Raw genomic sequence first — 9832 nt, 5'->3', positions numbered from 1 at the left:
GAACTTCCAGGACAAATACAAGGAGAGAGTCCACGTGCTCAACACGACGACCCTGAGGATGGACAAGCTGACCCTGGAGGACAGTGGGCGGTACTGGGCTCGAGTGTCCTTAACGGGAGGAACAGTATATGACCAGTATTTCCACCTCAGTGTGTACGGTACGTGGTGGCCCCTCCCCCAGGACACACGTACCCCCTCTGTGGTCCCTGGGGGTGTCCATGGCCCCCTTGCAGGATCCCTTCCAGACCCTAGACCTCAGGTTCTGCTTCTCCCTTGAAATCAGAAGCCATGTGGTCACTACGCGTGGGGGCGGGACTGAGACTCCTGGCGGGGTGGATCCTGGGGCTTCAGGAAGGAGATGGAAACATGGGGCGTGGGGTTTTGCCGGAACCCTCACTGGGCTCACGGGACACGTGCACGTGACTGGTGTGGTGGCGGCTGCTGCTGCTGTCACAGATGGGACCGCCAGGGGTCTCAGCGCAGCCCCCACCGCGTGTGCACCTGTGCTGTGGGTCAGCGTCAGACCCGGGGCCGCCGCCATGAGGTTCAGGTGTCCGCAGGGCTGTGCTCCTTTCTGGAGGCTCCGGGGGAGGATCCACGTCCTTCCTGTCCCACCTTGCAGTGGTGGCCGTGTCCTTGGTGGGTGGCTCTTTCCTCCACCTGCGAAGCCGGTCCTGGTGGGCTGAGTCCTCTGGTCCTGTATCTCTCCCCCTCCTCTCCTCCTCCATCCACGTGTGAGGACCCTGTGATCCGACCACACATCAGGGATCCACACCATCCCTAGATTCTGGTCAGCTGGTTCATGGCCTCAGTTCCCCATCACCATGGATCCTAAGACACCTGCAGGCTCTGAGGTTTAGCAGGTTGTCATCTTTGGGGACACTGGTCACCAGGCACGTACACAACCCACGTGGGTTCCTCCCAGTCTGCCCCTCCTCCTTCTCAGCACAGCCCGAGGCCACCCTCACTCCCAGACCCCCCGGTGCAGCTCTGAGCCTCCAGGGACGCAGGAGAAGGTCACAGGGCGGCCCTTCCCCAGAAACGCAGTCAGCACGTCTCTCTGTCTCTGTCTCTGACTCCCCTCTGTGTCGGGAGACATCCTGCTCTGGGGAGGTGGGTCCAGCAGCCTTGGGGCCCTGAGATTCCCAGACAGACTGTCAGCCTTCTTGTCACTAGTCTCCTGTGTGATTACAAGATCAGTGCACGTTCTATCCATGATTGGGGGTCTATTCCTTGGGGCTCTACTGCATCCACACAGCGGCCTCTCCTGCTGGGAGTCTGGGACCATTGTCTGGGGTCCCAGAGCTGCCAGGTGCCCTAGTGCACCTCGGGCCTGAGGTCCTGCCCACTCTCGGAGCAGGAGGAAGGCTCAAGGGAGAACGGACAGATCCTTCTGTCCCAGACTTCTCTGTCTCATGGAGGACACCATACTGACTTAGAATCAATAGGTTTTGGGCTGGTGGGGTCAAGTATTTTCTCCGGGAAGATTTTTAGCATGAGCTCAGTCTAGGCAAATCACCTGGGGTTTCACTCAGCGGCTCCTTCCTTACAGTCACTTGCTGTGTATTTGGGTCAAGTTTGTCTTGTCTGTAAAATGGACGCACCATCCTTAGGGGGAGGACCCAGGGCCTCAGTGAGATTCTGCATGAGAAAGCGTGAGTGTGGTCTTCACCAAGTGACACTCTGTCCTCTTGTCCCTCCTGCCCCAGAGCCTGTGCCCCGTCCCCAGATCCTGGCCGAGATTCTGTCCCTCACACGAGACTGGTGCAATGTCACCCTGGAGTGCCACCCCACGGGAACCACGGGGGCCATGAACGTGTCCTGGGAGAGCAAGGGCCTCCCCAGGGAGCTGGAGCAGACGGGGGCCCCGGGCCCGGCCCCCACCCCCTGGACCCTGGCTCTGCACCTGCCCCTGAGCCGGCCTAGCCCCAGCGTCACCTGTGTGGTCAGCAACCCGGTGGGCCAGAAAACTGCCACCCGGGACCTCGGGGAGGTCTGTGGCCACGGTGAGTGCATCCTGCCTGAGGGGAGGGGCCTCCAGAGCTCAGGTCCCCCTGGGTGAGAGTTCCAGGTTCTGTCCCCCATGTTTATGTCACCACCTGCCACCTGTCACCCCGTCCAGGAGGCTGGCAGGTGCATCCAACTTGCTTCTGCCTTTCAGTGTCTCCCTCCTGCTCCTCTGCACCCCTCAGCCCTGCTGCTCCAGGCCACCCCCTCCATACTCTTCTCTCCCTCATCCTTCAGTCCTTGTGTGTCCTGGGAGGTTTTCAGGAATGAGAGCAGGGGTGATCACTGGTCTGTGGCACCTGAGGGAGGCGGGGCCAGCCTCGGCCTGCAGGGCTCAGGGCTCGGGGCTCCTGTGCTGGTTTGGTCTCAGGGACCCACTTCCCAAGCACGTGCTCGCCTGGATTCCCGGATGTGCCCTGCTCTCTTCATCGTCAGGTTCTAGTCTGGTCGTTCCCTCTGCCGCCAGACCTTCCACCTCCGGAGTCTCCCCTTCCCACTAATTCACGTCCAGGGACCCCTTTTCTGCAGCTGCCCCTCAGGAGCTGCCGTGGACCTACCTTCAAGCCTCCCTCCTCTAGGGGGCGCCTCACTGAGCGTAAAGTTCTGGCCAAGTATCAGTGTCCAGTGTTGCCAGAACACCCGGGGGGCGGGGCCATTGTTACTTCCACACTGACCTCCTGTCCTACCTTGGCCTAAGGCAGTTTGCTCACATCCAGGGTGTCCCTGAGGGAACAGGATAGGGTCCCCTCTGTGCTGCCTCATTCCTACACCCTATCCTCCCCCTGCTACAGGGGACCTGCTGCATCAGCTTTCCTGAGTCCAGGAGGAGCCCATCCCTCAGTGACATGTAGAGCCTTTGCAAGAGGCTCCTGCCTCCCCCTCATCCTCCTCCCCGGCTCCTCCCTGCCCAGGTCCTCCTCCACCTGCTGCAGGGGTGCTGGCTGCCCCCAGGGCTGGTGATAGGACACGGTGTTCCTGGTCTTGTTCCTCCTCACAGATTGCTGCACCCCCTTGAGTATCTGGTATCTTCCCCTCCCCGCTGAAGACTCAGTTCATCCGTCACCTCCTCCAGGAAGCCTCCCTGAAGACCTGGGCACTAGCTGTATCCTCTAGTGCACCGCCTGCCCCGGCTGGATTCGTGGGACCCTGTCCTGTTCCTCTCTGCATCCGGCCCTCAGCAGGGGTCAGAACTGGGGGTGAAAGCACCTGCCATGTCCCCTCCTCAGCTGAGACCAGTCCCTTCAGACGTGTCCATGTGCTCGGCAATGGGCCTCTGACTTTGTCTCTTGTCTGATCCTTCTCCACTGTCTCTGATCCGGAAACAGATCCACGCAAACCAGACAGGACTCCTTACGTGACAGACATCATGGTGATTGTTGCTATCATCGTGGGATTCGTCTTGTTTTTTGTGATCCTTGCAGTTCTGATGTGGCGATTTCCGCCGAGTTACAGGTAGGACTTGGAGCCTGGGTGAGGCAGGTGCCCTGCTCCTTCTTGTGCCCACATTCCTCCCTCCCCGTGGGACATTTGTAAACGACTCTCCTACATCTTGCTGCTCAGGAAACATCCCCTCAGATGTCTGGTGGGTGTGGGCATGACCGTGAGGATCATGGTTGGGGTGGGGGAGGGCACAGGTTTCCCAGGCTCAGATTCAAGTTCGATCTCTATGTGACTCAGAACTATTTTCAGCTATCCAGTGTACTATTGGCCCCGTTGAGAAAGCAGAGCAGGAGTCTGGAGACGGCAGGGACAAGGTGAGGCCTGTGTCCCCACGTCCCTGTGCCTGGGTGTGTGTTGGCCAAACCCACTCACCTGCAGTTTCTGGTCTCGTGTCTGTTTCGCTTCCAGACCCGCAGTATTAACACGGGTCCAGGCAGTGCTGGGGGGCCATGGGAGCAGCACCACATCTGTGTGGGTCCCTCTGGGGCCTCTGTGTCCCTGAGCTGTGGCAGGACCCTCTGTCCACATGGCAGGGATTGGAGGAACCACATCTAGGACAGGAGACGCCTCTCACTACCGTCTACACTGAGGTCTGCTCGCCAGGCCAGGTCGTGTCGAAGACTTAATCAGAAGAAGCAGGGAATCCAGCCTCTGGGGACACCTGTGCTGTGAGGGTGAGGCCTGCAGCCCTGGTCCTGCCCCTCCCCCTCTGATTGCCCTGAGCAGGGGTGGATTTGGCAACATCGGTGAATTTTTGCGGGAACTCGTTGTGCACAAGTCACCAGAGGACACTCGTCGTGGTGGATCGAGGGGGACCTGAGTATTTAAATTGGGCCAAACCTGCGTTTCAGGTCCGCTCAGCCTCAGCTCCCTGCCCCCCTAGACAGACCCCCTCCCCCCACCTGTAGGACATGAATCTGTCAGAGCCTCAGCCTCTGGGACAAAGTCATGGTGAAATCACAACATCCAGCCTCCCCCACAGTAACATCACAGAGCTGTCAGTACGTGTGTTCTCTCTTTGTCTCTCTCTCACAAATAAATAAATAACCGTTAAAAAAAATAGATGAAATTGTCTAAGACCTATAACGGCTTTGAACTTTTTAAATTTTAACTCAAAACATTTTTCTTACTGTGACTCTGTGACTCCGCCCTCCCCAGGTTCCCACCCGCCCCTTCTGCTCAGTCCCTCCCTGGCCCCCATTCCCTGCGGGTCAGCACCAGCCCAGTCGCTCCCCAGGGGACTCCACTAAGCCCTGGCGGGAGCCTGGCTGTGCTGAGGCCATGTCTGCAGTCCTGACCCCACACCTTCCCGCAGAGGCCTGGGGAGCATCTGCCCTTGCCCTTGGAAGCCAGAGTGGACCTGCGGGAACCGGAATTCTTGCCTCATGGGGGCCCCTCCCCCACCCATCTCCTCCCTCAGCTCTGATCATATTTCCACCCTGATCAGGTCCCGCCATCCACCCACTCCCTTCAGCCAAACACCTGGAGTCCCTTCTGCTTCTTCACTCCATACACTCTGGCATCCACACTCCCTGTAGCCGCTGTGTCCGAACTCTGCCCTCTCTCTGCATGACCTCCTCTCTGAACCCCGCGTCCTACCCCGGTGCACGGCCACAGCTTCCGTCCTGTCTGAAAACCTGCAGGTGCAGAACCTGGTCCGTCCCTGGTACTGACTTGTCCCCAGGACCTCCCTCTGGGGCTGTGGGCGCCCCCTTCTCGCCTTCGGGGAGCCTGGGAGGCCGACTTGTCAGTAGCATCCAGAAAGAGGATGATGAACTTGAGGACCAAAGACTGAGGCCCTGAGGACACCCCACCCCCAGCTGTGGAGTATCTGGTCCTGGGACATTGGATGTTCTGGGCACAGCATGTTCAGGCTGCTCAATGCCTGATTCTTGCCCCAGGCCAGCCAGGAAGTGTGAGCAAACTGCCACTCTGAGCCCGTTTCTCCAGGCAGCCGGGGACTCCTACTGACCTCTGCTCTTCAGGGCTGGGGGGTGAGGCCAGAGGCCCAGAGAGCCAGGCGGGGTGGGGGCAGGGGAGAGATGGAGGCGCTGAGGGTCATGGGTGGGAGCGAGCCCAGGCTGAGCCCGCCTGCATCGCCCTGTCCTGACTGTCCCTGTGGTCACTGTCCAGCAGTGAGGTGGAGGCTGTCTGGGCCGCCTCTGCCCTCCGAGCAGGGGTGCGTGCTGGCGGGTGCGGCCTGGACCTCCAGTGTAGATAAGGGGTGTGTGGCAGCCACTCCCTCCCTCCCTCCTGGAAACCCACTGTGTCCACAGAGCAGGGGGGAGGGGGCAGCTCCACGCGAGGCTCACCTGAGGCCCCCAGGGATTGGGGGCAGGAGAGGAGGGTATCTGGCACCCAGCATTTTCATCTGGTGCCTCGGTTTCCCCTTCCTAGGCTGCTGCAGTTGGGGAGGAACAAAGCCTTGAGTGTGTGTGTGTGTGGGGGGGTGCAAGGCACCTTTCCCAGTGGCTTTGGGGGGTTAGGGGACATCTATCACCCTCCCTCTGCCCTGCTCCGCCCTCACACCTAAGCTCTGCCCAATTCCCTGTCTCCCAATGAGCCCCCCAACCCCGCCGCCCCTGCAAATCAGGCTTTCTGCCCTCAGGACCTTCCCAGTGCTCAATCAGAGATATACACGGAGACCCGGGCAGTGAGGCTGGAAGCGCCCTGCGCACGGGGTGGGCGCTGGTCAGGGCGCTGGGACAGGGGGCCTGAGCCTCAGCCTCAGGAGGTGCAGGGCCTCCGGCCAAAGCTGTGCCGGCACCGCCCCCTGGTGGAAGGCGCTGCAGCGGCGGCCGCGCGCAGCCTGGTCTCCCAGCCCAGCGCTCAGGGCCCCAGGGAACTGGTCCTTCCTGGACACTGCAGGGCGGACAGCACAGCCTCCCTGCGGCCCAGGCCAGGTCAGCTCCGGTCAGAGTCAGGTCCGAGAAAGGAGTTCCGGAGCCACGTTCTATCCCGGAGCCCGGGGCTGCCCCCCACCTGTTTCCTGGTGTCTCACCTATCCAGGAGGAGGTGGGTTCAGGAGCTGCTCTGAGGTCCTTCTGGCCCTGGGGTCCCAGGTCTCTAGGTCAGGATGGAGCTGATGTGGCTCCTGATGCCTCTCTGATCTCAGTTTCCCACCTGTCTTGTCTGGGCTCATGTGTGCTCTGGGCACCTGACCTCTCCCTCCTGGACCACGACAGGCCAGGTCCCGCCTGAGACCATGACAGGGGCCATCATCTCCCCCAGGCTGGCAGATTCCCAGATGTCCTCGGTCACTCCTCACCTTCTGCTGGCCTGTTCTCACAGGTGTCCTTGGTGATGCCTGCTCTGCCCTCCTGGTGTGACCCTGAAGCCACACTCCCAGGTCTGAGCCTCCCACCTGCTCTTTTCTCCAGAGCCCCGCGCACTGTGCAGGGCCCCTCTCCTTCTGGGACAATGGGGGCCTGAGCCTGTGCCAGGAGCCTCCGGGACATGTCTGTGCACTTGGCCCGGGGGCTGGCCCACAGCAGGCGCTCACGGGCTGGTCCTGGAAGGAAGGAGTCTCCCGTCCGGGAGGGTCTGGGTTGGGGCAGACAGTCCCCCCTCAACATCTCACAGCAGTGCGTCCATGGGGTCCCGCTGCTGTGACCAGATAGGGCTCCACAGAACGGAGCAGGGTGTCCATGAGCTGCCCTGTGGGGAGAGGGAAGGGGCTGCTGGGGACAGTACGGCCCGGCCAGGCTGCCGTCACTCACGTGTCCACAAACGGGCACCCGATTTACCTGCACCAGGGATTCTCAGTGCGACCCAGGGGATGGGGTCTGAGAGAGGCTCCTCCACATCGAGGGTGGGGCAAGATGGTCAGGTGACTGTGGGAGATGCCACAGACAGACCCTCCCGAGATGCTCACACTCCCTACTCCCACGGAATCATGGGTAAATGCTTCAATCCAGAGTTCTCAGCGTGTATGATTCTGGTATTCTCGTTCCTGTCTTGGAGCAGAGATCCTATGAGCCTCCTCCTCAGTTAGCATCTGGTCACCACTTGCTCTGGGACACGGCCTCTTACAGGACAACGTTGAGTGCTGAGACGAGGCCTTTGTGTCCCTTCCAGTCTCTACAACCTTGTCCCCCCCTTCCCGCACCGCTGATGGTTCTCCTTCCTGTGTATTCTCTGTGTGTCCCTGGACCTTTCAACCCCACCCTCCCCTGGAGGCCACCTCCACACTCAGCTCTCACCCCCTTTCCTCACCCCTGCCTGTGTGCTGTCTGCACTCACCTGTCACTCTGCTTATTGCTCCTGCGTGAGGCTCATCTTTGCTCCATGGTTCCCGTGTACCTGCTCCTGCCATAGGAGGGCATTGGGGGACAGGTCCGGGGGCACAGAGGCTGTGGCTGTGGAGCAGGTCCAATGGCCCCAAACAGAAGCAGGTGCACAACTCCCCGTCTGCAGCCTGGGGAGGGGAGTCATCTCCTCTCCGGCTCCGGAAGAAGAGGGCTCGCTACCCATCCAGTTCACCCTGTTCTGAATCCTTAGTATTTTCTCCCCCAGGGTCCTGTCTCACCAAAATGTACAGGACTCACCACCCCAAGTATGAGGAGTTTTTCAAGGGGTCATATTTAGGGACATGTGTAGAAAATCAGAGAAAGGAAATGCTAGTCGGACAGAAACCTGCTGCACACGTTCTAAGTTACTTGTGTTCTAGAAACAGAAGGTGGCGAGGAGCAGGACATGTAACTAGTGGGGGCGCCTGTGTGGCTCCTTCTATGAACCGTCAGACGCTCAGTGTTGGTCAGCTCCTGATCTCAGGATTCCCGTGTTCAAGGCCTGCGACGGGCTCTGTGCTGACGGTGCGGAGCCTGCGTAGGACTCTGTCTCTCCCGCTCTCTTGGCCCCTCGCCTGCTCCCTCACACAATTCTTTCTCAAACAAACAAATAAGCAAACAAACATAAAAACATTAAAAAATATATGTGTAAGTTTTTCACACTCTGTTCCTCATCACTCACATCTGTGACTAAATCCCAAGGGGGAAAAATGAAAATATTGGGAACATTTTGTGTTCTAACGTTGTCCACGGTGTTCTCTGTTAAAGACCTTCCCAAGTGGGAGAACAATACAGAGAGCCTGACACACACCTACAGGGGAAAAAAGTAATGAAACACCCAACATAAGCAGCAGGGAGGGGTCAGGACAGGGACGCCCAGGGTCCTAGGAGTCTCCCTGTTTCCGTTGGAACCCCAGAGTCCCGTCCACAGAGTAAGTCCTGTCCGCCTCTCCCCATCTTGACCACCTCCGAAGGCAGCAGGAAGGGGATGGCTGAGTCGGCCTGTTTGGGGGTTCGCACAAAACCAGTTGCAGAGCCTGTGGTGGGTCCTCTCTGGCTCCGCCCACTCGGCCCCCAGGACCTTCTTCCAGGGAGTCCTGGTGCAGGTGCTCCCGTGTCTGCAGAGCAGGTGGGGAGGAGCAGAACCGCGGGGCCAGAGGACTTCCTGGAGGAGGTGCAGAGCCCCTGCACAGGGCCCTGCAGGGGGGGAGGGGGACAACTGCATGCCTGGTCCCCGCTCCCCCCTCCCCAGGATGAGGCAGGGCTTCATGTGAGGCGGGATCCCCCCACTCTGTCTGCTCACTCTGCAGAGGGACCTGCTTCCCAGCCTCCTCCTCCCACCAGAGATCGGGCCGGGGGCCTGAGCCACATTTGTTCCCATGTCTGCTGCTCCTTCCCTTCCTGGTGTCCCTGTGCACTCACCTGCCCCCCGTGGGGTCACCCCACCCCCCTCCTCGGAGCCACCTTCTTGTAGTGTTTCCTTACCTCTGTGTGTCCATTCCTTGAAAGAAAGTGCTTCGGCCCTCTGGACTGAGGCTCCCACAGCCTTCCCTGAGCGGATTTCTGCTGCGACCTCCCGCCGGCCTGGGCGCTCCTCTAGGACAAGGACTTAGCTTCCTGTCCCTGCTCTCCTGTGTTGCACACAGTAGGCGCTCAGGACCTGTGTGTGCAGCTGAGCTGCTGCAGGAGGGCTTCCGTGCAGTCTCTAGCGGCAGTTCTGTCCTCGGCCGCCAGGTGGCGGTGGTGCCTGGCGCGCAGGGCGGGGAGGGAGGAGGCTCAGGGAGGCTTGGGGGGCGCAGGTGGGGATCAGGGAAGCGGGGCCCTGGAACTTCTCCCATTGACCCCAGACCCACCACAGGACAGAAGGGGGAGATTAGAGCCAGGGACACTGGGCGGGGCGGCAGGTCCCAGGGGGCGGCAGTGCAGAAGTAAAGGTGCTCCAGGACTCAGGGATTAGGAGCCAAACCTGGAAGGCAGGGGCCCAGGGCGCGATGGGGGGCGGGGTTCTGGTGCAGGGCTGGTGCGGGCTGGGGAGGAGGGCAGGGGATCTGAGGTCCAGGACTGTGATGGGGGGAGGGTTATCGGGGGCTGGGAGC

General features: G+C 60.4%; 1 pseudogene; it reads left to right on the top strand.

Moving 5' to 3' along the window:
* The window catches only part of LOC115287197, an 18653-nt pseudogene that overhangs the window by 5065 nt on the left and 3756 nt on the right, over positions 1 to 9832 (top strand).

The sequence above is a fragment of the Suricata suricatta genome, chromosome 3 (genome assembly GCF_006229205.1).
Source record: "Suricata suricatta isolate VVHF042 chromosome 3, meerkat_22Aug2017_6uvM2_HiC, whole genome shotgun sequence".
Classification (NCBI taxonomy): domain Eukaryota; kingdom Metazoa; phylum Chordata; class Mammalia; order Carnivora; family Herpestidae; genus Suricata; species Suricata suricatta.
This window is presented reverse-complemented; position numbering and strand designations above follow the sequence as displayed.